Source organism: Mus musculus, chromosome 17 (genome assembly GCF_000001635.26).
Source record: "Mus musculus strain C57BL/6J chromosome 17, GRCm38.p6 C57BL/6J".
In the NCBI taxonomy this organism is placed as follows: Eukaryota; Metazoa; Chordata; class Mammalia; order Rodentia; family Muridae; genus Mus; species Mus musculus.
Genome location: NC_000083.6, coordinates 88,282,348 through 88,308,091, shown reverse-complemented (window position 1 = coordinate 88,308,091; position 25,744 = coordinate 88,282,348). Strand labels below are relative to the sequence as shown.

Here is a 25,744-nt window from a genome sequence, read left to right as displayed (position 1 = left end):
CTCAGATCTAGGTGTTGAACTCTTATCTTCAGCACCATGTCCGCCTGGACGCTGCCATGATGAAACTGGACTGAACCTCTGAACCTGTGAGCCAGCTACAATTAAATGTTTGCCTTTACTAGAGCTGCCTGGGTCATGACGTTCCTTTACAGCAACGGAACCCTAAAACACTGGGCCATAGCAAGTGAGGTAGCCTCCACCACAGGCCTCGTGCACTTTCTCATGACAGCCTTTGTGCTGTCAGAAGCTTGTGGTCTGTAAAGAATATTAGGACACAGAAGTGGACAATGGATGCCTATAAAGGGAGCTAAGACAACCCAAGATAACTTGGCTCTGGGCCTCCAACATGCTAACTCCGCAGTCTACCAGGCCCAGCAGGTAAAGTCTTGAACACAATCTAGCTTTCATCTCTTGCGACCTCAGTCTCATAACCAGCAGAGTTCCCATTGGTTCCCACTGGTCCCAATGGTCTTCAGCCTTTGGACATCGTTTTGTCTTTTAGCTTGGCAGGTGAGCCATGTTTTATTTTTATTATTTTAATATTATTGAGAAAACATTACATTTGACCTTGCCTGGCCCTCCTCCACCTCTCATCTGCTTCCCAGTGCATGGGAACACAGGACCCTTCCACTTAAAACATCTGTTCTGATCTTAATTTCCCCACTTTAACTATCATCATCACCAAAAGTGGTCCTGCCTCTCTGTGGCTTCAGGGGGGGAAGATGCCCCCCCCCCTACAGGTGACTCAGCAGAGTAGAGGGAAACCCTCAGCCACAGGTGGAGGGGGATTCACATGGAAAGTGATACCTTTCCTTTTAAACGGGGGAGGAGGGGACTGTCGAGGTCTCAGCAGGTTAGAGCACTTGCTATTGTTGCGAGGACCAGCATTGGGTTCCCACCTTTGATGTTAGGTGCTCACAGCTGCCTGTAACTCTAGCTCCAGGGGACTCTGGCACTTTTGACTTGCAATGATCCCTGCACACGTGTGGAATTATGCCCACAGGCACATAATTAAAGAACATGATAAAAAAAATAACATTTAAAAGCGCGAGGAAGTATGAATTGAGGGGAAATGGACTTGAAGACAGTTCCTGTCTTGTGGTAGAGAAATGGGGTCAGCGGGCGGCTCTGGGTTTGAGCGCTGCTTCATCACTGATCAGCTTTCTAGCCAGGAAAAAAAAAAATCACGGACAGGATTTCCAAGCCTCACTTCCTCCTAAGGAAAATGAGATTTTGCTCATTCATTCATTTTACTGATTTTGCAGTCCGGGCTCTTTTGCTTTTCAGTCATTGTGCGCGTGTGCGCGTGCGCGCGTGCGCACGTGCATGTGTGAGTTTTTTGTTGCCATGACTGCGGCAATTTATAGAAGAAAAAGTTTGTTTGCACTTAAGGTTCAAGGGTTAGAGTTCATGACGACAAAGCAGAGGCCTGGCAGCTGGCAGCTGAAGCTGAGGGCTCAGTGGGAATGGCCAAGGCTTTGAAATCTCAGAGTCCATCCTTACACCCCCAACTCCCGACCCCACCCCGTACTTCTTTCATCAAGGCTACACCTCCTAAGCTTCCTCAGCAGGAGACCAAGCACTCAGACGTCTGTGCCTGTGTGGGACATTCTCATTCAGACCTCCACAGTTTGTCTGTGTGACTCGGGAGCCAGCACAGTGTGGGTCTATCTACTGAACTCAGGCTTAGGGAGGAGAGCTGTACCTGCTGAGCCATCTCGCTGCCATCTCCGTAGTTCTGATAGAGAGAGAGAGCGCGACCTTCACACAAAGACAAACCGCTTCTAAAGCCTGGAGAAGAGTGCCCAGCACAAAGCGATTCTTCAGGAAAACTCTGCTGTTAAATTGTATACGAGTTCTAATTGCTAGCACTGCACTGCACTAATGATAAAAGAACCGTAGCAGCCCTTGGTGCTGAAAGGAAGGTGACCCACAATTACCCTCAGTGAGTTTCATTAGCAATGAAAAGGGCTCAAGGTCATGGTTGGGCCTCTAAATGGGCAGAAGAAAAATCACACAGGAAAAAAAATAATATAAGGCATTTTAACATGATGGAGCTTATGTTTAAGAGAAAGAGGATGTTTCCATTTAAACCTGAAGCGGGGGTTTATTTAAAGAGAAACAGGGACAGGGACAAAGGTGATTGTGCTGATGAGAGATAACAGGACAGCTTTCAGGGCACCTCCAGAGCAACCCCCACCCCAGGAGTCTCCAGTCCCGTTTCCCCAAACAAAGGAGAATTTTGGCTTTTTATAACCTTAGGGGAGTAGCAGAAGGTTTCCGTTCTGTATGGCCTATGTAACAGAGCCCTCAGAGGAGATGGGGATCAAATTGTGAAGCCTGTCACGTCACAATACAAACTGTTTTTTAACTCTCTGTCCCAGGACGCGTGGGGGGTGGGGAGGGGCATAGAGCTGTAGCCTAATTTAGGCTATAGGATCTGACTAGTGGGCCAAGAAAGACACAATGCTATCAAGAGAAGGGGGGAAGAGGAAGAGAGAGGGGGAAAGGTGGTGGCTGAAAGAGAAAGGGGAAAAAGAGATAGAGGGAGAGGGCATTCCCCTTATTTATAGGGAAAATGATGTAACACAGGTAAAAGTGGGAGGTGAGCCAAGTAGATTCTGGGAATAGGTGCCTGTTGCCTTGGCAACGGGTCTGCGGGTCGCACTGTCGCCTGTGTGACGTCATAGGTTTGGGAGGTCGTGATGCCAACAGCATAAGCATGCAGCAGTGAATCCTTCATTTGTCCAGACCCAGTCTCCAGGGCCACAGCTTCCTACACAGACATCGCCCTGCCCATCCGATGGGGTTGTTAGCATCTTTCTCTCCTCTTGAGGAAACACAACCGCTTGGGACTCAGTTCCTTTTTCAGATTTATGTCTTTCAGTCAAAGGCTAAGTAAGTCCTTGGTTTTATAAATAATGGCAGATGGTAAGAATGGATCCTCTCCCTCCCTTCCTCCCCCCTTCCTTCCCTACCCGCCCTTCCCTCCCTTATGCACTTTCTTCTTCCTTCCTACTATAATATTCATTTAGAAATAGCTTTTACTAAAGACAGTCTCCTCACCCCTTGGGCCCACAAGGTAGCTGCCATAGTTAGCTTTTCTTTTCTTTTCTTTTCTTTTCTTTTCTTTTCTTTTCTTTTCTTTTCTTTTCTTTTCTTTTCTTTTCTTTTCTTTCTTTTCTTTCTTTCTTTCTTTCTTTCTTTCTTGTTGTTGTTTTTCGAGACAGGGTTTCTCTGTGTGACTCTGGCTGTCCTGGAACTCACTCTGTAGGCCAGGCTGGCCTCAAACTCAGAAATCCGCCTGCCTCTGCCTCCCAAGTGCTGGGATGAAAGGTGTGCATCACCCAGCCATAGTTAGCATTTCTATTTGCTGTGACTAGATGCTACAGCGACTCTTAGAGAGGACAACATTTAACTGGGGCTGGCTCACAGTTCAGAGGTTCAGTCCGTTGTCGTGACAGAACGCATGGTCGCATGCAGGAGACGGTGCTAGAGAGGCAGCTGTCAGCTTTGGATCTGGATTTGCAGAACGCAGTAAGACAACAGCACTGGGACTGGCTTGAGCTTCTGAAATCTCAAGCCCACCCGCAGTGACACATTTTCTCCAAATAGGCCACACATCCTAATAGTGCCACTCCCTATGGATCAACATGGGCATTCTCATCAAACCACCATGGTGAGTAGAAGCAGAGCCTAGCATTACTCTCCATTCTGGTCTATCTGAGTTCCCTTGCCTCAGACTCCTGCTTGCCTCTGTATACGCATGGTAGTCACTAAGGAGTGAGTGTCTGTCACCTTACCTAGCCTGTCTCATCCTGGCTGAAGGCAGAGTCAAGTCATTATGTTAAACCAATGCCTCTAGGAACGGACTCTCCACCAGCAGGTGGGGCAGTTATCCACAAGGGTGAGGCTATACACTGGAGAAGCAGCCACCTCCTCAGATCAGCTTGTCTGCTCCAGCAATAGAGACTTCTTAGGATCACTACAGAGCCAAATGGAGACAGTGATCAGTGACAGCACAGAGCAGGACCTCTGAGGGGCACAGACTCTGGCCTGTGCTTCACTCTTCTATTTAAACCTAAAGCTCACCAGACTGGCGTCACGCCTACAGTCCCAGCAATCAAAACCACAAGGAGCACCCTTAAGTTGGAGGCCAGCGTGATCTACATAGTGAATTCCAGGCCAAGCAGGGATACACAGGGAAGATTTAACTCAAAATCAAACAAACTGACATAGAAAGAATGCAAGAGCCTAAGGATGGGGGAAGAGTCGTGCAAAATGCCATGTTCTAGACACAGAATTGCAGACACGAACTCAGAGGCTGACAGCTATGGCTACCCAAGGCCTGCACAAGATGGGGCCATCAATCTTCTATCATGACGGGGAGACTTATAAGGCCTTACCCCTCCTGGGCCAGGAGCTTTTGGCATGAGCAGTTGCTGGGGAAGGCAGCCTTGTTCACAGTGCTGTAATCAGTGTTAAGTTGACCATCCATGGGTGGGTGAGATGGCTCCACGGGTAATGACAGTTGCCACCAAGCCTGACACCCTGGGTTTGATCTCTAGGACCTGATAGGTTTTCTTCACTGATAAAACAAGCCAATTCGGTCGGGCGGTGGTGGCGCATGTCTTTAATCCCAGTACTTGGGAGGCAGAGGCAGGTGGATTTCTGAGTTCGAGGCCAGCCTGGTCTACAGAGTGAGTTCTAGGACAGCCAGGGCTATACAGACAAACCCTGTCTGGAAAAAAAAAATCCAATTCAAACAGAATCAAGAATATAGGGTTGCTGATCAGAAGGGAAGGGCGGGACCTTTTGGCCTATTCCATTTTGGTCTTTGTTCCCAAACCTGTGGCCTAACAAGATCCACAGGGTAGAAAGAAAGAGCCAACTCCTGGAGGCCTCTGGCCTACACATACATATACACATTCATACACATATACACATACATATACAACACATGTATGTTTACACGCACAGGCACGCACATACACACACAGACACACATAACATGTATATATATGCACACTGAGTCATAACAAAACAACAAAACAAACGAAAACGACTCATGAAAATATGAAGGGTTCCCTGTATCTAAGGTTCAAGGGACATCACAGAAGAGGGGCAGAAGGATTTGAACAAATCAGAGAACTAGGATACTGTGACTTCTACATATGTGACACTGGGCCTTATATATATGACAGCTATGCCCATGAAGTCTTAACAATATGGTCACCTAACCAAGACCTTCACAATGACACCAGTTGATATGCCAACATGAACAGGGGAAATCTCACAGGAATCCAAACCTAGATGAAGAGCTACAGACCATTAACAAGACACACACACACACAGAGGGAGAGACAGAGAAAGAGACAGAGAGACAGACACACACACACACACACACACACACACACACACACAGGGAGAGACAGAGAAAGAGAGACAGAGAGACAGACACACACACACACAGACACACACACACAGACACACAGACACACACACACACACACACACACACACACACACACACACAGAGGCGTGCTTCAGACCCCTGTGAAGGAGAATTCATGGGAAGAAGCTGTGTCTGCAGTGATTGATTGACAATCTGTGTGTGTGTGTCTGTGTGTGTGTGTGTCTTTGTGTGTGTGTCTGTGTGTGTGTCTGTATGTGTGTGTCTTTGTGTGTGTGTCTGTGTGTGTGTGTCTGTGTGTGTGTGTCTGTGTGTGTGTCTGTGTATGTGTGTCTGTGTGTGTGTGTCTGTGTGTGTGTGTCTGTGTGTGTGTGTCTGTGTGTCTGTGTGTGTGTGTCTGTGTGTGTGTCTGTGTGTGTGTGTCTGTGTGTGTGTGTCTGTGTGTCTGTGTGTGTGTGTCTGTGTGTGTGTGTCTGTGTATGTGTGTCTGTGTCTGTCTGTGTGTGTGTGTGTCTGTGTGTGTGAATGTGTGTGTGTCTGTGTGTGTATCTCTCTCTCTCTCTCTGTGTGTGTCTGTGTGTGTGTACATGCATGCACATGTGTATGTGCAAGTATTGAAAGGGAAGAGAACAAACGCCTGGGTGAGGGAGCTACACAGCTGTCTCTGTGTGACTGATTTCTCTCTACCCATGATGCATGCAGTCATGGCCAGGAGTCCTAATCAAAACTCAGGTTAGAGAGAGGAAATGTCACAGGTTGCATGGAAGTTGCCTAGGACACAGGAACCTCAGAAATGGAAACCTAAAAATCCAGAGAAATGTTATGCTTAGGTTTGCTGAAGACCGAGCAGGTTGATGTAACCACACAAAGGGAGTGATATAATGGCCAGACTGGGAGGGAGCCTCAGGGACCTATCTGCCTGGATGCTGTGTGGCGCACTTTCCTCCTAGCCTGGGGCAGGGCTCCTCTGCAATGGGAGTTTTCTTTTTTTTTTTTTTAAGATTTATTTATTTATTATATGTAAGTACATTGTAGCTGTCTTCAGACACTCCAGAAGAGGGAATCAGATCTCGTTACGGATGGTTGTGAGCCACCATGTGGTTGCTGGAATTTGAACTCTGGACCTTCGGAAGAGCAGTCGGGTGCTCTTACCCACTGAGCCATCTCACCAGCCCACAATGGGAGTTTTCAAAGGCAAAGGGAGAGAGCTGCAGTGCAGGGTTTTATGGCCCTAGTGGACCAGGTGGTTCTAGTTTCAATGACAAACTCCAGGGGAGAAGATATTCTACTTTCTAGAAAGAAAAAAAGAAAAAGAAAACAAGAAACAAAGACCTAAAATTCACTATAATGAAAAAAAGGTGGAATTCCCAGAAAGCTAAAAGCCATAAATTTTTTGATCCAATCTAATGTTGATTGAACTTAAGCCAATATATGGTATGTTTGAATTAGAACAACAGAATTAAAGACTTGAAAGGGAGAAATAACTTGATGATAGTATCTGAAATGAAAAGATAATTAAGCATTTAATCATTTTCCTGGCTTTCTGCAAAAAGTTTTTGCCTTATATAAAATACTTTGACTTTCTAGTGTTCTTTCTGCACTTATACATGTAGGCATACTATGTGTACAGAGGATTGCCTATGATGAATCCCGAGGCCTGAGACTCCCCTCAGGCTGCAACAACAGTGTACATAGTGGATCACATGACAGCACACATGGCTACTGCGCTGACAGCATGCGGGATGAGTACTAAGATCCTTTGAGGGGTTGGGCTGAGGAACTTGCATGGACTCCCTATTGGCTGGACCTCTGATGTACTCAAAAGTGATGAACCACAAATAGTACCTCAGCCTCCATCAGAGTCCTGCCATAACTCACAATAGGTCACTGGGCAGGCAGCATGTTGGTATTCCTCTCTTGGAAGTGCTCTTAGGGTTTGACTGCTGTGAACAGATACTGTGACCAAGACAAGTATTATAAAGAACAATATGTAATTGGGGCTGGTTTACAGGTTCAGAGGTTCATCATCAAGGCAGGAACATGGCAGCATCCAGGCAGGCATGGTACAGGAGGAGCTGAGAGTTCTACATCATCATCTGAAGGCCTCTAGGAGAAGACTGGCTCCCACGAGGTTAGAAGGAGGGTCTCACTGACCACCCCCACAGTCACACACCTACTCCAACAAGGCCACATCTCCTAATAGTGCCACTCCCTGGGCATATATAAATCATCACATTCCACTCCCCAGCCCCCCATAGGCTTGTTCAAATATATGAGTTTATGGTGGCCATATCTAGCCATATCATAATTTTTAAAAATACATTTAGCCCAACTTCCCAAGTCCCCATAGTCCATAGCAGTCTCAACAATGTCAGAAGTCCAAAGTTCAAGGTCTCTTCTGAGATTCATCCAATCACTTAACTGTAATCCCCAAAGCAAGACAGGAAATCAGCTGGGCAAACTCCAAACTCTTCATCTCATGTCTGATGTCAATGCGGTCTTCAGATCTCCACTCCTTTTTTTATCTTTGTTGAATGCAACCACTTCTTTCTCCTGGATTGGTTCCGCTCTCTGTTAGCAGCTTTCCTCAGCAAGTATCCTACAGCTCTGATATCTCTAACATCTTGAGGTCTCCAAGGCAACTTAATGTTCCAACTTCTTGCCTGGATTTAAGCTTTTCTTCACTTCAAACTTGGTCTGTCCCAGGCTGGCCTTGAACTCAGAGATCTGCTTGGCTTTATCTCCTGAGATTAAAGGTGTGTGTCACCATGCCTAGATCTAAACTCAGCTGGGTAGGATCCTGCCCCAAAGTCCCACTGCCTTAATTTGTTATCTCCTTGAACACAGAACTCAGCCCCATTTCACTTCCAGGCACCCCTTTAACACTCGAACCATATTTTCCATATTTTTCCTTTCTCAGCTTGCTATGCTTGTTTAAAATGCTCTTCATGAGAAGTTCTCTGCTTGATGTTTCTGAGACTTCCTTTGTCAATGCAATTAATCTGAGTCTCTTCACCTTAGCCTCAGGCAGACTTTTCAGACAAGGGCAAAAAGTAGTCACATTCTTCACCAAAATACCACAAAACAGTCTCTAGTCCACATATTGAAATTCTCCACTGAACTATCTTGGGCCAGGCTTTCACAATTCAAATCACCCTCAGTAACAAAGTCTTCCATATTCCTACTAGGATGGCCCACTGAGCCCTATTTAAAGCATTCTACTGCTTTCCAAATCCAAAATCCCTAAAGCATGGTCAGGCCTATCGCAGCAGTACCCCACTCCCTGTACCAGTTTCTGTCTTAGCTAGGGTTTTACTGCTATGAACAGACACCATGACCAAGGCAAATTTTATAAAGGACAACATTCAACAGGGGCTGGCTTACAGATTCAGAGGTTCAGTCCAGTATCATCAAGGTGGGAACATGGCAGCATCCAGGCAGGCATGGTGCAGGAGGAGCTGAGAGTTCTACATCTTCATCTGAAGGCTGCTAGCAGAATACTGACTTCCAGGCAGCTAGGGTGAGGGTCTTAAGCCCATGCCCACAGTGACATGCCTACTCCAACAAGGCCACACCTCCTAATAGTGCCACCCCCTAGACAAAGCATACACAAACCATCACATGTTTCTACTCTTGGGAGTTCTTTCTTACTTATCCTTAATAATCTGCCTTTTCTCTGCTCCCTTCTTGTCCTTATCCCTTGTTCTTCTTGGGTGTGAGACAACAAATTCAAAAGTCACTGGCTTGAGTTGACTTCTAGTTCCACTCTGTTGCTGATAGAACATTCTGACCAAAAGCCATTTGGGAGAGAAAGGATTTGTCTCACATTTCCAGGTCATAATCCAGGCATGTGGCAGGCTTATGGTTATCTAACCTTTTAATACCAGCCTAGTGCTACCTGCCAAGGGAATTGTGTCACCCAGAGTGGGCTGGATTCTCTTATACCAATTAACAATAAAGACAAACCCCTATAGAAGTGCCCACAGGCCAATCTGATCTGGGCAATCTCTCAGTTAAGACTTCCTTCTCAGATGATGCTAGGCCAGTGATACTCAACCTTCCTAAAGCTACCTACATAATGCCACCCTTTGATATAGTTCTTCATGTTGTAGTGACCCTCAAACATAAAATTAATTCGTTGCTATTTCATAACTGTAATTTTGCTACTGTTATGAATCATAATGTAAATATCTGATATACAGGCTGTCTGATCTGCTACCTCTGTGAAAGGGTCATTCAACCCCCAAAGGGGTGGTGAGCACAGGTTAAGAACTGCTGCTCCAGGCTGTGTCATTGACAGTTAACACTAACTAGTGACTGCTGTCCACTGGGCACCCTTGCTCCCTGAGTTAGTTCAACAAGAGCTGGAAAGAAAAAAAAATCAGAAAAAATATTCAAAACAAATCAACTCAACAAGTTTTGTGGGGTTTTTGTTTGTTTGTTTTGTTTTGTGTTGTTGAGTTGTTGCTGTTGCTCTTGTTGTTTTTAATGTTAACGGTACTGGAGATTAAATCCAGCACCTGGGTCCCTAATATTGATGAGTGCTTTAGCCCTGAGCTACATGCCAGCTCTGAAAGTCTTGATGGTGAAATAAATGTCAGATTAACTTCTTGTCCTTCTGAAACTCCATTGACGTCCACTTTGTTATTATAAGAAGAAAATTACCCATAGGAGCAAAGAACAGGGGAGGAGGGGAGGAGGGGAGGAGGGGAGGAGGGGAGGAGGGAAGGAGGGGAGGAGGGGAGGAGGGGAGGAGGGGAGGAGGGGAGGAGGGGAGGACTGCCCTAGAGCAGCCTTGTCTCAGAGAGAAGGGCGCTGAGAAAGAAAACTTTAGAGAAAGGAGGGCAGAAGGCAGGAGCAGCTAAGACAAGGGCTCCCCCAGGCTGCTGCAAGATTGCCAGGGAACCGAAGAAGCTTTGCAAAGTGCCTTTAATGGCAACAAGTCAAGAAGGGAGAGGCATGGCTTCTAGAATTAAGTCCAAGGTTAAATAGAAGCCTGCCCTAGTGCTGATGACCTTGAGAAGGGGACGAGGCCAGAATCTAGGAGAGGGGTGATGTGTAGCACCCCCAGGGGAAACACCAAGTTCTCTACACTGGGTACAAGAGTCGTGGCATAGAAGCAGAAGCCAAAAAAACAAACAAACAAAAAAAACCTTCCAGAGCCACATTCCAGTCAGGACAGAGGTCGTCCATGCTGGCTGTAACTGCCCTCCATGCTCACTGTGAGGCAGGCTCAGACCCTGACTATCACACTGAAGGAAAATAAACTCTACAACACAGAATTTGGATTTTTGTTTTTAGAGACAGGGCGTCCTGTACAGCCCTCGATGTCCTGGAACTCACTCTGTAGACCAGGCTGGACTTGAACTCAGAGAGATCCTCCTACCTCTGCCTCCTGACGTGCGCCACTCTATGCAGCCAGAGTTTGGGCTTTAGCGCTTGACCTCAACCTTAAGAGAAGAAATTGCATCTGTTAAGTACCTGGGAAATAGTCATTTTTATTATTTTACTGAACTCATATTTATTTAAGTTTTGGTCAAAGACATCTTTTGAGGTCTAAAATGAAGTGCACTCATTGCGCTAATGCCCTGGACTGGCTTGGTTCTCCTTTCCTTGAAAACTTTCCTCATCCTCTGGGGTACAGAGCCATCACAGGACTCTGAATCTCCCTGACACTGATCTAACATTCGCAGCTTCAGTGGAAGCCCTTATCATTCACAGAGGGCCTCTTCTCTCAGACTTAAAGCTGTGGGATGGTGGGGATTGAGGGGCTAAGTGGACAGGGTCTTACACACCCTCTCCTACCCAAAGCAGTCAGTACTGATATGTTTTCTATTTGAGACTTTCACCCAGACGAAGGCATCATAATGCAGAAAAGGGGATTTGAAAACGTATTGGGTGAGATGACCTGAGCTCACATTTTATGCCCCAGACAAGTCTTCTTTTACAGCAAGTGCCTGGAACTGCAGAGCGAGCACAACCCAGCACAAAATGAAATTCAAGGCCCATAGTTCTTGAAGCACTAACAATGGCCAGTCATGGTGACATATACCTATAATTCTGGTACTTGAGAGGCAGAAAGGAGGATTCCAAATTCAAGGACAGCTTGGTTTACATAGGCCAGCTAGGACTATTCAATATGACTCTCTCAAAAAAGAAAAGGAAAGAGGAAGAAAAAAAAGTTCTAAAACATAAAACTATTCTTGGTGATGTATAACTGCAATCATAGTACTCAGAAGGCAGAGGTAGAAAGACCTTCATACATTCAGGGCTGGCCTGGGATATGTGAGAATTTATTCTCAAAAAAAAATGCTACTACTGCTTCTGCTGCTGCTACTACTACTACTACTAATAATAATAATAGTAGTAATAGTAATAATAGTTTTTTTTTTTTAAGTAGAGCCATCAAGATGACTAAAGGTGTTTCCTGATAAGCCTGACAGCCTTGGTTGGATCTCAGGACTCACATGGTAGAAGGAGAGAACTGATCTTTGCAAACTGCCTACTAACCTCCACATGTGGTGCACACATGCATAAATTCATAAATAAATTAAATGAAAAACAAAAGTCAACTGAAAAGTAACTCAAGAATAAACCTGCCATCTTCTGTCTTTCAACTTGTCACAGTGTTTCCATTTGCTGTGTGATGTCATTTCAAGTAAAGGGAGAGTAAAATTTCAAGCTATTAGTGTAAAATTTACCGTTTATCTTTATGTCATACATCAGTTTCAGATGCAAATACTAACTCAAGCAGAACCAATAAGATTAAGCGACTCATATTCCATAGTTTGTATATGCGTGTGTATTTCACAATTAATACAGACAGTAGGAGTTGCAAAAAGCCTATTCTGGTGTTTTTATTTTAAATCTTGGTTTATGGCATCAGACTCACCCTTTAACTGATATATAAGGACTCAAAGGAGCAGGAAAGGTTCCTGCCTCTTCTTCCCTTTGTCTATCTCCAGCATACCTGGTTAGCTGATACAGGAAAGAGCTGGACTAGTAGGTAAAGGCTCCTGCAAGCCTGACTGATGGCCTGAATTTGATCCCTGAGACTCACATGGTAGAAGGAGAGAACCAATGCTTGCAAGTTGTCCTCTGACCTCCACACATGCCACATAGCACACACTCCCCCACCCCTCCTCACCCACCGCCACACAAGTAAATAAATAAATTTTAATTTAAAAGAAAATACATGGAGTAGTCTCTCCCCACACCCATCTTCCCTGCTTACTGAGTCCTCTGGGGCACCCTCAGCATCCCTCAGCCTCCTGCTATCTCCATCAGACATTGATTATCCTGCCACCTCTCTGCCCACCTTCATCAGACCTGAAACCATTCAGCCCAAGGATACCCATCAGAGGTCTTCCACACAAGGATCACTGAGGTTAGGCCCCCTCCCAATACCTTCCTCAAAAGGAATATCCAGGGACTAAAGCCATTCAGATAGCTAAAGGCCTTCAAAAGAACAGAATTAACAAAAAAAACAGGCAATATGACGCCTTCAGAACTCAGCTCCTACAGCAAGCCCTAGATATCCTAACACAACCAATGCACAAGAAAAGTATCTTACATCCAATCTTATAAAGATGATAGAAGCCTTTAAAGAGGAACAAATTCCTTAAAGCAATACAGGAAGATAAAATTGATCAGGTAGAGGCCTTTAAAGAAGAAACAATTAAATCCCTTAAAGCAATACAGGAAAATACAATTAACCGTGCAAGACCTGAAACTGAAAATAGAAACAATAAAGAAAACACAAACTGAGGGAATTCTTGAGATGGAAAACCTAGGGAAGAGAACAGGAGTCACCAACAACATACAAGAGATGAGGAGAGAGTGTCAGGAACAAAAGATACAATAGAAGAAATTGATACATCAGTGAAAGAAAACATTAAATCTAAGGCAATCCTGACATCATAAAACATCCAGGAAATCTGGGATACCATGAAAAGACCTAACCTAAGAATAACAGGAATAGAAGAGGATGAAAAGTCCCAGAAAATATTCTCAACAAAATCATAGAAGAAAACATTCCCAACATAAAGAAAATGATATCTATAAACATTGAAGAAGTTTATAGAACAATTAGACTGGACGAGAAAAGAAAATCCTCCTCCTGCCACATAATAATCAAAGCACAAAATCTACAGAACAAAGAATATTAAAAGTGGCAAGGAAAAAGCATACATATGTAGACCTATCCTAATTACATCCAAGTTCTCAAGAGAGACTCAAAAAGCTAGATATCTTATAACCTTTAAAACAAAACAAAACAAAAACATAGATACCAACCTAGACTTCTATACTCAGCAAAACCATAGATGTAGAAAATAAGGTATTTCAAGACAAACTCAAATTCAAACAACATCTATGCACAAACCCAGCCCCAAAGAAAATACTAGGAGAAAACCTTCAACCCAAGGAGGATAATTACAACCAAGAAAATGTTAGCAAAACAAGGGAAGTTCACACACACACCACCACCACCACCACCATCAGAACAACAGGAACTAACAACAATTGGTCATTAATATCTCTCAACATCGATGAACTCAATCCCCTAATAAAATGATGAAGGGTAACAGCATGGATGTGAAAGCAGGACCCATCATCCTGTCACATGCAGAGACACACCTCAATGATGACGATAGGCATTACCTCAGAGTAAAGGACCAGAAAAAAGCTTTGCAAGCAAACAGACTCAAGAGGCAAGCTGGAGTAGCCATTCTGATATATATTAAAATAGACATTTAACCAAAATTCATAAAAAGAGAACAGAAGGACAATTCAAATTCATCAAAGAAAAAAATCTACCAAGACAATATCTCAATTCTGAACATCTATGCCCTAAACACAAGGATGAGATATGGGAAATCTGCAGCTAGTTCAGGGGTCCCTGGGCCTGCCATGAGGCTGGGGCTGTGGGGTTTCCAAGCTCTGCTGGGGGTCACAGAAGAGCAGAGAACAGAATGGGGTAGGGGTGGTGCCAAAAGACTTCATCTAGCCTTGGGGATGGGGGTGGGGGGTTCTGGCTTGTCCCAGTCAGGATAGTTCTTGGTTTGACAGTGGCAAACTTGGTGGTGATTGTGGCTGGGAGATCAGAGAGGCCTTCTATGGGAGATTAGACTGTGGCACTGTGGGCAAAGGCCTTCTTCATGGCTCCCCACAGCAGATCCTGGTAAAAAGAGGCAGTCCTTGGTTCCTAACAGTTTGTTGTCATGGCAGAAAATGGATGCATAAAGCCATACCCCACTTCTCTGGGTGGGCCTGAGTTTGAATACCTTTTGCAGGGAGGAACGTCTAGGAAGAGAAGCTTATTGGCAATGCCTTCCTGGCATTGTTAGGTACCTCATTAGCATGGAGAACTCTGTTTTGAGCCTACTTGACCGTGGTCACTTCTTCCCTATTGTCTTGGTCTGAGGTCTTAGGGATGCCTCATCTACATGTGGAAGGACTTGGGAAGTTGCCATTACCATGACTGATGGCCACAAATCTATGGGGGCCGTGGCTACTTGATGGACCTGGTGAAGGGAACAGGCAAAGCTCCTACTGACCCTTTAGGGTCTTGGGGGCATCTAGCCTTTTAGCTTGTCCTTACCAGGCTTCCTCTCAAGGTCCATTGCCCTGGAGAACCAACCACATACATTGATATTGGGAGACTTCACCACCCCACTCTCACCAGTTAGTAGGTCATCCAGACAAAAACTAAACAGAGAAATAATGAAACTACCTGGCATCATGAATCAAATGAACCTAACAGACATCTCCAGAATATTTCACCCAAACACAAAAGAATATACCTTCTTCTCAGAACCTCATGGATCCTTCCCCACATTGACCATATAGTTGGTCACAAAGCAAGCCTCAAAAGATATAAGAAAATTGAAATAATGCCTTCTACCTTATCAGGCCACCATGGATTAAAGCTGGACGTCAACAACTGAATTACCAGAAAACCTACACAGTCATGGGAACTGAACAACTCTCTACTCAATGTCTCTGAGTCAGGGAAGAAATAGAAAGAAAAATTAAAAACTTTCTAGAACTGATTGAAAATGAAGGCACACTATACTCAGATTTTTAGGACACAATAAAAACCGCGCTAAGGGGAAAGTTCACAACACTAAGTGCCTCCATAAAGAAATCAGAAAGTTCACATATCGGCAATTTAAAAGTTCATCTGAGAGATCTAGGGGAAAAAGAGGAAGAATCAAACACGCCAAAGAGGAGGAGAAGGCAGGAAATTATCAAAATCAGGGTTGAAATGAATCAGTTAGAAACAAAAAGAACAATACAAAGAATCAACAAAAACAAGATGTGGTTCTTTGAGAAAATCAAGTAGATAGACAAACCCATAACCAAACTAGTCAAAAGATAGGGAGACAGTACCCAAATAAACAAAATCAGAAATGAAAAGGGAGGAGACATAACAACAGACACTGAGAAAATTCAAAGAATCATTAGGTTTTCTCTGCAAGAACAAGTACTCTTAACTGCCAAAGCTCTCTCTCCAGCACCCGGGGAGATATGGGCTGGCGTGTTTCAGGATTCTACTGCACACCACGAGAAAAGGAGAGGAGGCACACGGCTTCCCTCTAAGTTTCTGAGCGTAGCTTTCAAAGGTTCCATCACCTTGGAAACTCCATCCCGTATACTCTGTTTTTGAAACACGTAAGGACATAGTATAAAGGAGGAATGGATACAGAATAATAAAGTTTACAGTCATGAAGCATGGGAAGTTCAAAACTGAAAGCAAATATCACACTTCACGGAGGAACATAAAAGGCGTCTCTAAATCTCTTGGTGAGTCCTTCAGGACAAAGGACAAACCCAGGATGATCACCCCTGTGCTTCAACACTGCTGTGAAGGCAACCGAAGCAAGGGGAGAGTCAGGTTAGCGTACAGGAAAGAAGGCTAAGCATCTTGTTAGCCACAGGCGAGCCAGTCACTTACTGAGGAGGCACAGAGGAATCGCTCGAGAAAACTAAGTGAAGCTAGAAATCTCAGGGCGAGGGTGAGACTCAGAGGTAGCAGAATGCTCTCTTATGTGTGTCGCTGTGATGAAACACCATGACCAAAGCAAGCTGGGGAGGAAAAGGTTTATTCATCTTACATTTCCACATTGCTGCTCTTCATCAGTGGAAGTCAGGACAGGAACTCAAACAAGACAGGATTCTGGAGGCAGGAGCTGATGCAGAAACACTGGAGGTCTGCCGCTTACTGACTTTGTCCTCATAGCGTGCTCAGCCTGCTTTCTGATAGAACCCAGGACCACCAGCCCAGGAATGGTACCACTCACAATGGGCTGGGCCTTCCCCCATCAATCACTAATTAAGAAAGTACCATATCTCATGGAAGCATTTTCTAAATTAAGGATCTCTCAGATAACTCTAGCTTGTGTGTGAAGTTGATATAAGATGAGCCAGCACACATATACAACAAAATTTCACAAACTCAGAAGACAACTGTCCTCTCACCAACTTGAATGAAAAAAACAACTCTGGAGCTAGGAGTGTAGCTCAGTAGTAGAGTGCTTAACCAACTCGCACAAAGCCCAAAATTTGATTCCACACCCCCTTTGCTCCCAAATAGCTGCAGGGAGTTTCTGTGCCGTTTCTAACTTATTTTAGTTCCTAAATAAATGACACAGAAAGCCAGTGTTTCTATTAACAAGCTACTGACAATATGCTGGTTGCTTCCTTGGAGTCTGTTCCTGGAGAATACTGGCCCTTCCGCAAGGTCTCTCCACTCTCTTCTCTTCCTCATGGTCCTTCTCCACTCTCTCAGATCCTCTGACTTGGATTGGAAGTCCTGCCCTATTCTCTTCTGCCCAGCTATTTGACTGATCAGCTCTTTATTAATCAATCAGAGGTGATGGGAAACAATTCTTACATCACATAGAGACTGGAGATGCTTGACCAGGCCATCGTCCAGACTGTAACCAGATGTCTAGGCGTAGAAGTCAGCATCTGAATACACAGTGCACATACCCCCAACATTTTCCCCTTTTAGTCCACAGCTCTTTGTCTTATATTAATAAGCTACGTATAATAATAATTATGAAAACTTATCAAGTGAAATTATATTCACAATGTCCAGTCCATTTGTGTTCGTTAACCTTGGAAAAAGTACTCTATTATCTATCCTATCTTGGTGGATTTATAACTCTATACTTAAATCATTTTCTATCCAAACTTGTGTTTAAAAACCTAAAAATAACTTCGTAGACTTTAAAATTTTTCTCAAATCAAAAACAATTTAAGCTTGATTGTAAGACTATAACTATCTAGTCTTCAACCTCATCAGAGACCTGAGAAGAAATAAATATTACCTTGAGTATGCAGGAAGTACAGGGATGTGGCTTCCAAAACTATAGCGATGACCAAAGTTGCTGGCTACCTAGACAGTCACCCAAGGCTTCTCTGTGTTTTTGGAGCATCCGTCTTTGGCCTTCTGGTCCAGAATATCTGACAGACTTTTCTGCAAAGCAGAAATATGAAGGACTGCTTATCTTTTCTCAGCAAAGTTCGGCAGTTGACTTCCCTGAATCACATCTGTCCAGTTTGGACAGCATGCTGTCTGCAGTTGAGGCAAGGGCAGTTTCTAGCCCAATGGCAGCTTGCCACAAAGAAGCAGACTCCATAAGGAGGTTTTTCGATGCTGATCATCTTCTTTGAAGTAGTATTGGGGTGTGGCCAAGGAGCAGACATGTCTCACTGTCGTGAAAAGCCTTATGTTAATAAAAGAGCTTTAAGTGCCGTATTTTGTAGATCTCTGAGGTGTTTGAAGACCATCTATCTAAAGTATATTCAAATAAGTAAATGTTGCTTTTTTATAGCTACCTACTATCTGTTCAACTAGGATACATATTTCTATAACTAACTAAACTAGCATCTAACATGACCACAAGTTTGATTGAGTGACTTGCATTTCTTTATTATCCTGAACACCTGAACAGTATATAATAGCAGTTTCTTAAGGGACTAGAATTTAACATTGTATTTTTATGAATTACATAGGTACAATACCTTAAGCAAGAATTGAAACACACACACATACATATATGAATATAAATATATATTACATATAAATATATATTTACATATGTATTTATATATATTGTGGTAACAAAAATAGCTCAGAAATATTGTCTCAGCACTGAGAAGATGAAAGATGAGAAGTTTAATGTCTATCTTCCACTACAGGTTAAATTTGAGGCCAACCTGTACTATAAGAGACCAATAGAAAGAAAGGAAATATCTCAGTAAGTTAGTTATTTGGGGCTTCTATTACTGTGACAAAATACCATGACCAAAAAGCAAGTTGGGAAGGACAGGGATTATTGGATTTACATTTCTACATTGTAGTACATCACCAAAGGCTAGAACAGGAACTCAGGCAGGGCAGAAACCTGGAGGCAGAAGCTAATATAAAAGCCATGGAGGAGGGCTGCTTTCTAGCTTGCTCCTTATGGGTTGCTCAGTCTGCTTCCTTGTAGAATCTAGGACTATCAGCCCAGGTCTGGTACTGCCAAGGGCCAGCATCTGTTTGAAGAGGGGTTCCCAAGAGAAGAGGTGTTTGAAAGAGTCAAAAAGAACTACTTGAAGTTAATTGTGGGGTACAAACTGATGGTCTATGTTCTGCTCAACAGCTTTCCAGATTGCTCTGTGTGTGTGTCTGTGTGTGTGTGTGTGTGTGTGTGTGTGTTCAGCTTGAGACAGCTTTCCAGAAAGCTCTTTCTGAAGACAGCGCTCTTGAAATTCTAAAAACTCTCTGGATGGCTCATCTTTTGCAGATCAAAAGTCGAGTCTCTTATTTACAAATTCAGTCATTACCCCAGGTCCCTTTTGATTATCCCATGACTCAGCATCCTCTGACCCTAGCCCCCATGACTCAGCATCCCCTGACCCTAGCCCCCTGATTATTAGAAAGAATTAACAAGCCTTAGCACTGCACATGAATTCAGAGATCTGCTTGCCTTTGTAAGTACAGACAATAAGCTAGCTAGGTGGGATCTCACTCTGAGAATGCCATTCCTACCACGCCTGAGCCTAATCTCACTCTGTGCCAGGCTGAACTTGAACTCAGAAATCTGCCTGACTTTGTATTTTTCTGACAAGCTGGGTCATAGTTCATCTGCCTCTGTTCTTCTAGGTCCATGAAGCCCTTCATATAATTTATAATGCATCCTTATATTTTGCATAGATGAGAAATTGTATATTTTTGAACTCATGTTTTCAGAATTGTTTCCCACAGCCTTAAGGTCACAGCATTTTCCATTTTTTTTAAGGACATAGATACACCCTTGCCTTCTGCACTTGACTTGTACTGTTTCTGATTATCATGGAGTCAATAACCTTGCCAGGGAGAATATTTCCTGAATGAGGAGCATGAAGTCAAAAATATATTTTTTTATACAAACAAGTTTGTTTGTTTGTTTTCCCTGAGACAGGGTTTCTCTGTATAGCTCTGGCTGTCCTGAAATTCACTTTCTAGACCAGGCTGGCCTCGAACTCAGAAATCTGCCTGCTTCTGCCTCCCAAGTGCTGAGATTTATACAAACAAGTCTTACACCCAGCAACCATCAACATCAGTGGAGGCCCATGCCCTGCTGGCTACTTTCCAGGGGCAAGAAACCATGTTACACCATCCCTTTCCACATAGCCAAGCAGGACTTCAGCATCACACCACCCACAGCAGGCTGATCCTTCCCCCTTCATCCATTAATTAAGAAAGTTTCCTCCAGGTGGATCTTATGAGGACATTTTTCTCTATTGAGGATCCCTCCTTTCAGATAACTCTAGCTTGTGTCACATTGACATGGGACTAACCATCACTAGAAAGGAAAGAAACAGAAAGGAGAGAAACAGAATATTCCTGAACTTAAAAAAAAAAGAATGGGAAAGGCTTGTGAAGTGCCAGGTAGAATTCAGAAGAAAGACACAAACCTGACCAAATCCCAGGAAAATTCCTAAACCCAAAGACTAGACAGGAAACTTTGGAAGCTTTCAGATAGATGGAGTTGTCAAATGAAAAGATAGTAAGGCTGGGGTCATATTTCTCATTTGTGAATAGTAGTCTCAAGACTAGTTAAACAACGCTGACAGAGTTGACAGATAAAGCCTTTGATCTGAGCCAAGTCATCATCATATTTATATAAAAAGCAAAAGACAGATACACAATGGAATAGGACAAACAGAAATTATTTAGAAACATGTGCTTTCCAAAAAAAAAAAAAAAAAAAAAAAGATTGGTTGAGAACTTCTTCAAATGAATCAAAATTAAATTTGGAATAAAGATCTCAAAATAGCATAAGATAGAAAACATGTAGGAGACAGTGTGCAAACCATAAATAAAACACAATTCATAGTAAAAATTTAAAAAAACCAAGCCAGTGTGGTTGCAGACTGTGCAGGAAGGTTATTGAGCCATGCTGGAAACATAGTCATTTGATACGGGTGGAAAGATAACCTGGATCCCAACCTTTGAGAATTCTTGCCTTATTTTATGACTCTGGGTGTTTTGCCTGCATATGTTTGTGTACCACACACATGCTTGGTGCCCAGGGAAGCTGGAGAATTTGGGTTCCTTGGAGCAAGAGCTACAGTTGTGAGTCACCCAATATGGGTGCTAGGAGCGAATCTGGTTCCTTGGTGACCAGTATGTGTTCTTGGATAGATGCTGAGCCATCTATCCAACCTCTCAAGTTTTGATACCTTAGAAAACAAACACTGAAGTGTGATGAGACAAAAATAGATGTGTAGGAGACAAAAAAAATGCAAGAAACTAACAGGGCATGTGACTCGGTAGATAAAATGCTTGACTAACGTGGACAAAGGCCTGGATTTGATCCTCAGAGCCACATAAACCCAGCTTGGTGATATACACCTGGGTCCCAGCAGTTGAGAGGTAGAGGCAAGAGGCTCAGTAGTTCAAAGTCATCTTCTAATACGTAGCTAGCTCACATCTACTCTGGGTTATATGCGAGTGTGTCTCAAAAATAAAATAAAGGAAGAATCAAACTATTAAATGTGTTTAAATTGGACACATGAGGCACAATGGCGCATACCTGTAGACTTAGAACGAGAAGGCTGAAGTAGACAGATCTTGGGTTCAAGGTAAGCCTGAGATAGATAGTGAGTCTTGGTCAATAAAACAATCTCAGACAAAACATCAGACCTCAATACCTCAGAATGTGTTTTTTCTCGAATATAGGGTCTTTACAGTGATAATCAAGTCAAAATGAGGTCATTGGGATGAATCCTAACTCAATATGACCCATGTGTTTATAAAATGCTGACATTTGGCTACAAAAGCAGACACTGAAATAGAAGATGACTGTGTTATTAGAGAAGTATGCATAAACCCAAGGCCAGCAGGAGTCCAGTGAGCACATGACCCACTGGAGACAGAAGAATGCCCCCACAATGACCTTCAGAGGAACAGGTCTCTGTCAACAGCTTCATACTCCAGCCTCCAGCCCTGTCGTTTTAAACCACCTGATGCCTACTTAGTCAAGGTAGCCATCGGGCTCCAATGCACAAGGGAGCAGGAGCACCCAAGGTATGATCTGGTCGTATAGACTTCAAGCTTGCACACACTACATAAACTATGATCTGGTCGTATAGACTTCAAGCTTGCACACATTACATAAGGTATGATCTGGTCGTATAGACTTCAAGCTTGCACACATTAAATATGACTGGAAAAGAACATTTTATCTATCTATCTATCTATCTATCTATCTATCTATCTATCTATCTATCTATCTATCTATTTTTTATTTATTTTGGTTTTTCGAGACAGTGTTTCTCTGAGTAGCTCTGGCTGTCCTGGAACTCACTCTGTAGACCAGGCTGGCCTCGAACTCAGAAATCCGCCTGCCTCTGCATCCCAAGTGCTGGGATTAAAGGCGTGCGCCACCACGGCAAAGGACATTTTATAAGGGCAAGGAAGAATTTGAGGAAAATGTAATGGTTTGGAGGTTATAAAACAGTGAAGTATGTATGAAGGAGGAATAGAGTCAGAAGACTGTGGTAAAACTACTTCCAGTTAGGAAAAGGAAACCTCTTGTCTTTCAGAATCTGGCAGCTTGTATTGTCAAACAGTAGATGAGGGAAGAAGAGAACTATAAGAAAATGAACAACAACATTATGGGAAGCTGACAAATGGCAAATAAAGTTTTATTTTTAAACCTCAGAAATACAAAATGAAAAAAAGGAAGAAACAAAATACCACAGCCAATGTGTCACTCTTCTCTACCGTTGTCACGGGGTCTTCCTGAACAAGCGTGAAGGCCAGTTAAGTAAGGACTGGGTCTCCCCTGGGCAGCTTATCATCCTTGGTCAATTGCTCAGGACTGTAGATTCTTTCTTTCAGTTCTTACATCTCTTAAGAGGTGTCTGTTATGCAGGTAAGGAGGGCCTGGCCTTGGGAAGGACCTGGCTAGGGAATCTGTGCCCATCTAGTCTGGTGGTAGCGATCTGGTTGGTGGCCTTGTGCTTCCTTGTCTTGACTCAGTAAGGCTCCTGATTAGGAGCTGGCAGGATCTTTGTCCTTTCAGATTGCTATAACAAAATACTGCACATAGGACGGTTCATAAACAACAAAAATTTACTTCTCACTACTCTGGATGTTAGGAAGTCCACAGGCTCGATGTCTGGTAAAGAACTAATTCTGGTTCATAGGTGGGGACTTTTTAACTGTGTTATCCAAGTAGCAGAAGAGATCCTTCGGTTCTACATGCCACACTGACCGCCTGTGGGAGGATTCTACCTCCAGTCACCTCCAATAAGGTCCTCTCCCCCAACTACTTCAGGGTCAGGATCATACCATGTGAGTGAGGAGTAAGACACACAGACAGACCATACCAGGTACTCTTAGGGTATATGCTCCACCGAGTTAAACCAGTATCAGTCTACCCCTCCTTCATGCCCCCGTGGAAGAGCCAGCTCAGCCCTCACCCTAGAGTCTAGCTTCCCCATGTTATGTGGGGACTTCTGATGCCCTCCATGACAGGAAATGAGGAAATGAGGCTCTTTCACTTCCTCACCTTACCATGAAATACACATAGAGTTATATCTCAGGTCTTCCCTGCATGACGGGAGAGGAGACATACCTCCAGGAGATCTCAGTGGACAGCTAGGATCACCTCTGATTCTAGCTTTCTTTATTCTATCACTTCTAAGCACTGTATCCCACTTCTGGCATCAGTATCCCTCCCAACTACTCCCTCCTAGACTTCAGCCTGAACAAAGTTTCCTAAAAATTCATCTTTACTCTTAATAGAAGCTAAGGCTAAGCCAGAAATGGTGATGTAATGGGAAGCTCTGCACAACTGAGTTCCGTCAACCCATGGTTTACCCTATACTCAGACCTGGCTTCAGATAGATACACCACTGGAATGTAAGTAATTTAGGACACACTCTTGGGCCAGAGACTTGTTTCCAAAGTCTAGTTTTATAGTAAAGTATATTACAAACCCTGGCATGGAGCTTTTTCGCACCTTAGGTCATTTATGTTCTCAGGTGAAACACACACACACACAGTCTTTATATTTTTAAATATGTCTTAGGCAGCACAATAGCTGGGCAGCTGCTTACCCTCCATGCTCTTAGAATCTTACTTTTGATAACCCCCAGTTATCACTTATTATTTACTGTGTTCCATCTGGGCTGCTCTTATACCACTCTTCTCCCTCCTGCACTTCTTCCATGATGGCTCCCTTCTCCCCCCCCCCCCACTTCCTTGTGGTCTTCTCTCCCACAAGCCAGAGAAACATCAACCCCACCTATGTCTCTTCTGCCCAATTATTGTCTATTGGCATCTTTATTCACCAATCAGAATTAACTTGGGGGCAGGGTCCCAGGGGCTACATGCAGACTTCAGGTCTTGGGGGCCACACTTAGCATAGAACCATGTCACCAGACAAAAAACTGGGAGAGTTGAGTGGATTCAGAACCCCAGTAATCCTCATACCTGAGAATGGTAGGCTATTTGTCTACTCCCGACCCCGTTCCTCTTCTGGAGCATGTGACCACGACACCCCACATGAAGACAATGGCAACTAGTCACATAGCCTAGAACCCAGAGTTCTCCATGTTAATGAAGTATCTAGATGGGCTCCAAGGGTTTGGACAATAAGCATCCCTTCCTACACATTCCATCCTGCAAAAGGCATTTAATCTCTGGTCCATCCTGAGTAAGTTGTATGAATCTAGTCTTCACTGTGAACAAACAGTTTAGACAAGCAAGGACTGTCTCATCAAGAAGATGTGCACCTTAGAGGCAGAGGCAGAAGGATGATGAATCAAAGATCATCCTGAGTTGCATGTTAAGGATGTGTGTCAAAGCAAAAACACCCAAACCAGGCCAGTACAACAGTTCAGTAGGTAAAGACGCTTGTTGCCAAGCTTCCATACTGTGTTAATCAGGGTTTCCATTGCTGTGAAGAGACACCAAGACCAAGGCAACTCTTATAAAGGAAAACTTTTAAGTGGTGCTGGCTTATCATTTTAGAGGTCCAGTCCATTATCATCATCGTGGGACGTATGAGTGTGCAGGCAGACTTTATGCTGGAGGAGCCCAGAGTTCTACACTCTGATCTGAAGGCAGCTAAGAGAAGATTCTTCCACCCTCTACAGAGCTTTTAAAGCACAGGATCTCAAAGCCTCTCCCCTACCCCATTGACCTACTTCCTCCAACAAGGCCACGCCCATTCCAGCAAGGCCACACCCATTCCAACAAGGCCACACCCATTCCAGCAAGGCCACACTCACTCTAGAAAGGCTATACCTACTCCAGCAAGGCCATACTCCCTCTAACAAGGCCACACCCACTCCAAGAAGGCCACACCTCCTAATAGCACCATTTCCCATGGGCCAAGCATATTCAAACCACCACATCTACCTCATCTAAATTTGATACCCAGAACCCATATGATGGAAAGAGAGAATTGACTCCTAAAAGTTGTCTTCTGCCATCCACACCATGAGTGTCATAGCCCATGAGCACATACATATACACGTAAATAAGAAATATAATAAAATTAATGATAAATAAACTTCCCAATCACTGCTTTAACTTTGCTGAGCCCCACATAAGGCAATGGAGTACTAAGGAGTAAAGCAATTTTTAACACACATGAAAATGTAAAAGGCAAAGTACATTCAATTCCCACAAATATGTTACTCCTGTTGACATAGATTTCTATAAGCAGAAAAAGCACCGCAATTTCAGTTGCTTATGGAATATTCATAAAAATGATTGTGCACTTGACCCAAAGATAATGTTAATAAATTCCAAGACATAAAGATTTCGTAAAGTGC

At 43.6% G+C, this 25,744-nt stretch overlaps 2 long non-coding RNA genes across 16 annotated transcripts in view; both read left to right on the top strand.

Annotated features, from left to right (window-relative positions):
- Positions 1 to 25,744, top strand: part of Gm31615 — a 151,558-nt gene that overhangs the window by 80,567 nt on the left and 45,247 nt on the right. The window lies entirely within an intron of this gene.
- 1700116H05Rik lies at positions 518 to 12,024 on the top strand. Of its 5 annotated transcripts, none has more exons than XR_877102.1 (4): positions 518 to 2,898; positions 3,484 to 3,537; positions 3,616 to 3,679; positions 7,425 to 7,456. It is a non-coding gene; the product is annotated as an RIKEN cDNA 1700116H05 gene (long non-coding RNA). The 5 variants fall into 5 exon arrangements; XR_001782254.2 differs by lacking the exon at positions 7,425 to 7,456 and adding an exon at positions 11,814 to 12,024 and having other exon boundaries at positions 520 to 2,898; positions 3,384 to 3,537; XR_877099.1 differs by having other exon boundaries at positions 521 to 2,898; positions 3,384 to 3,537.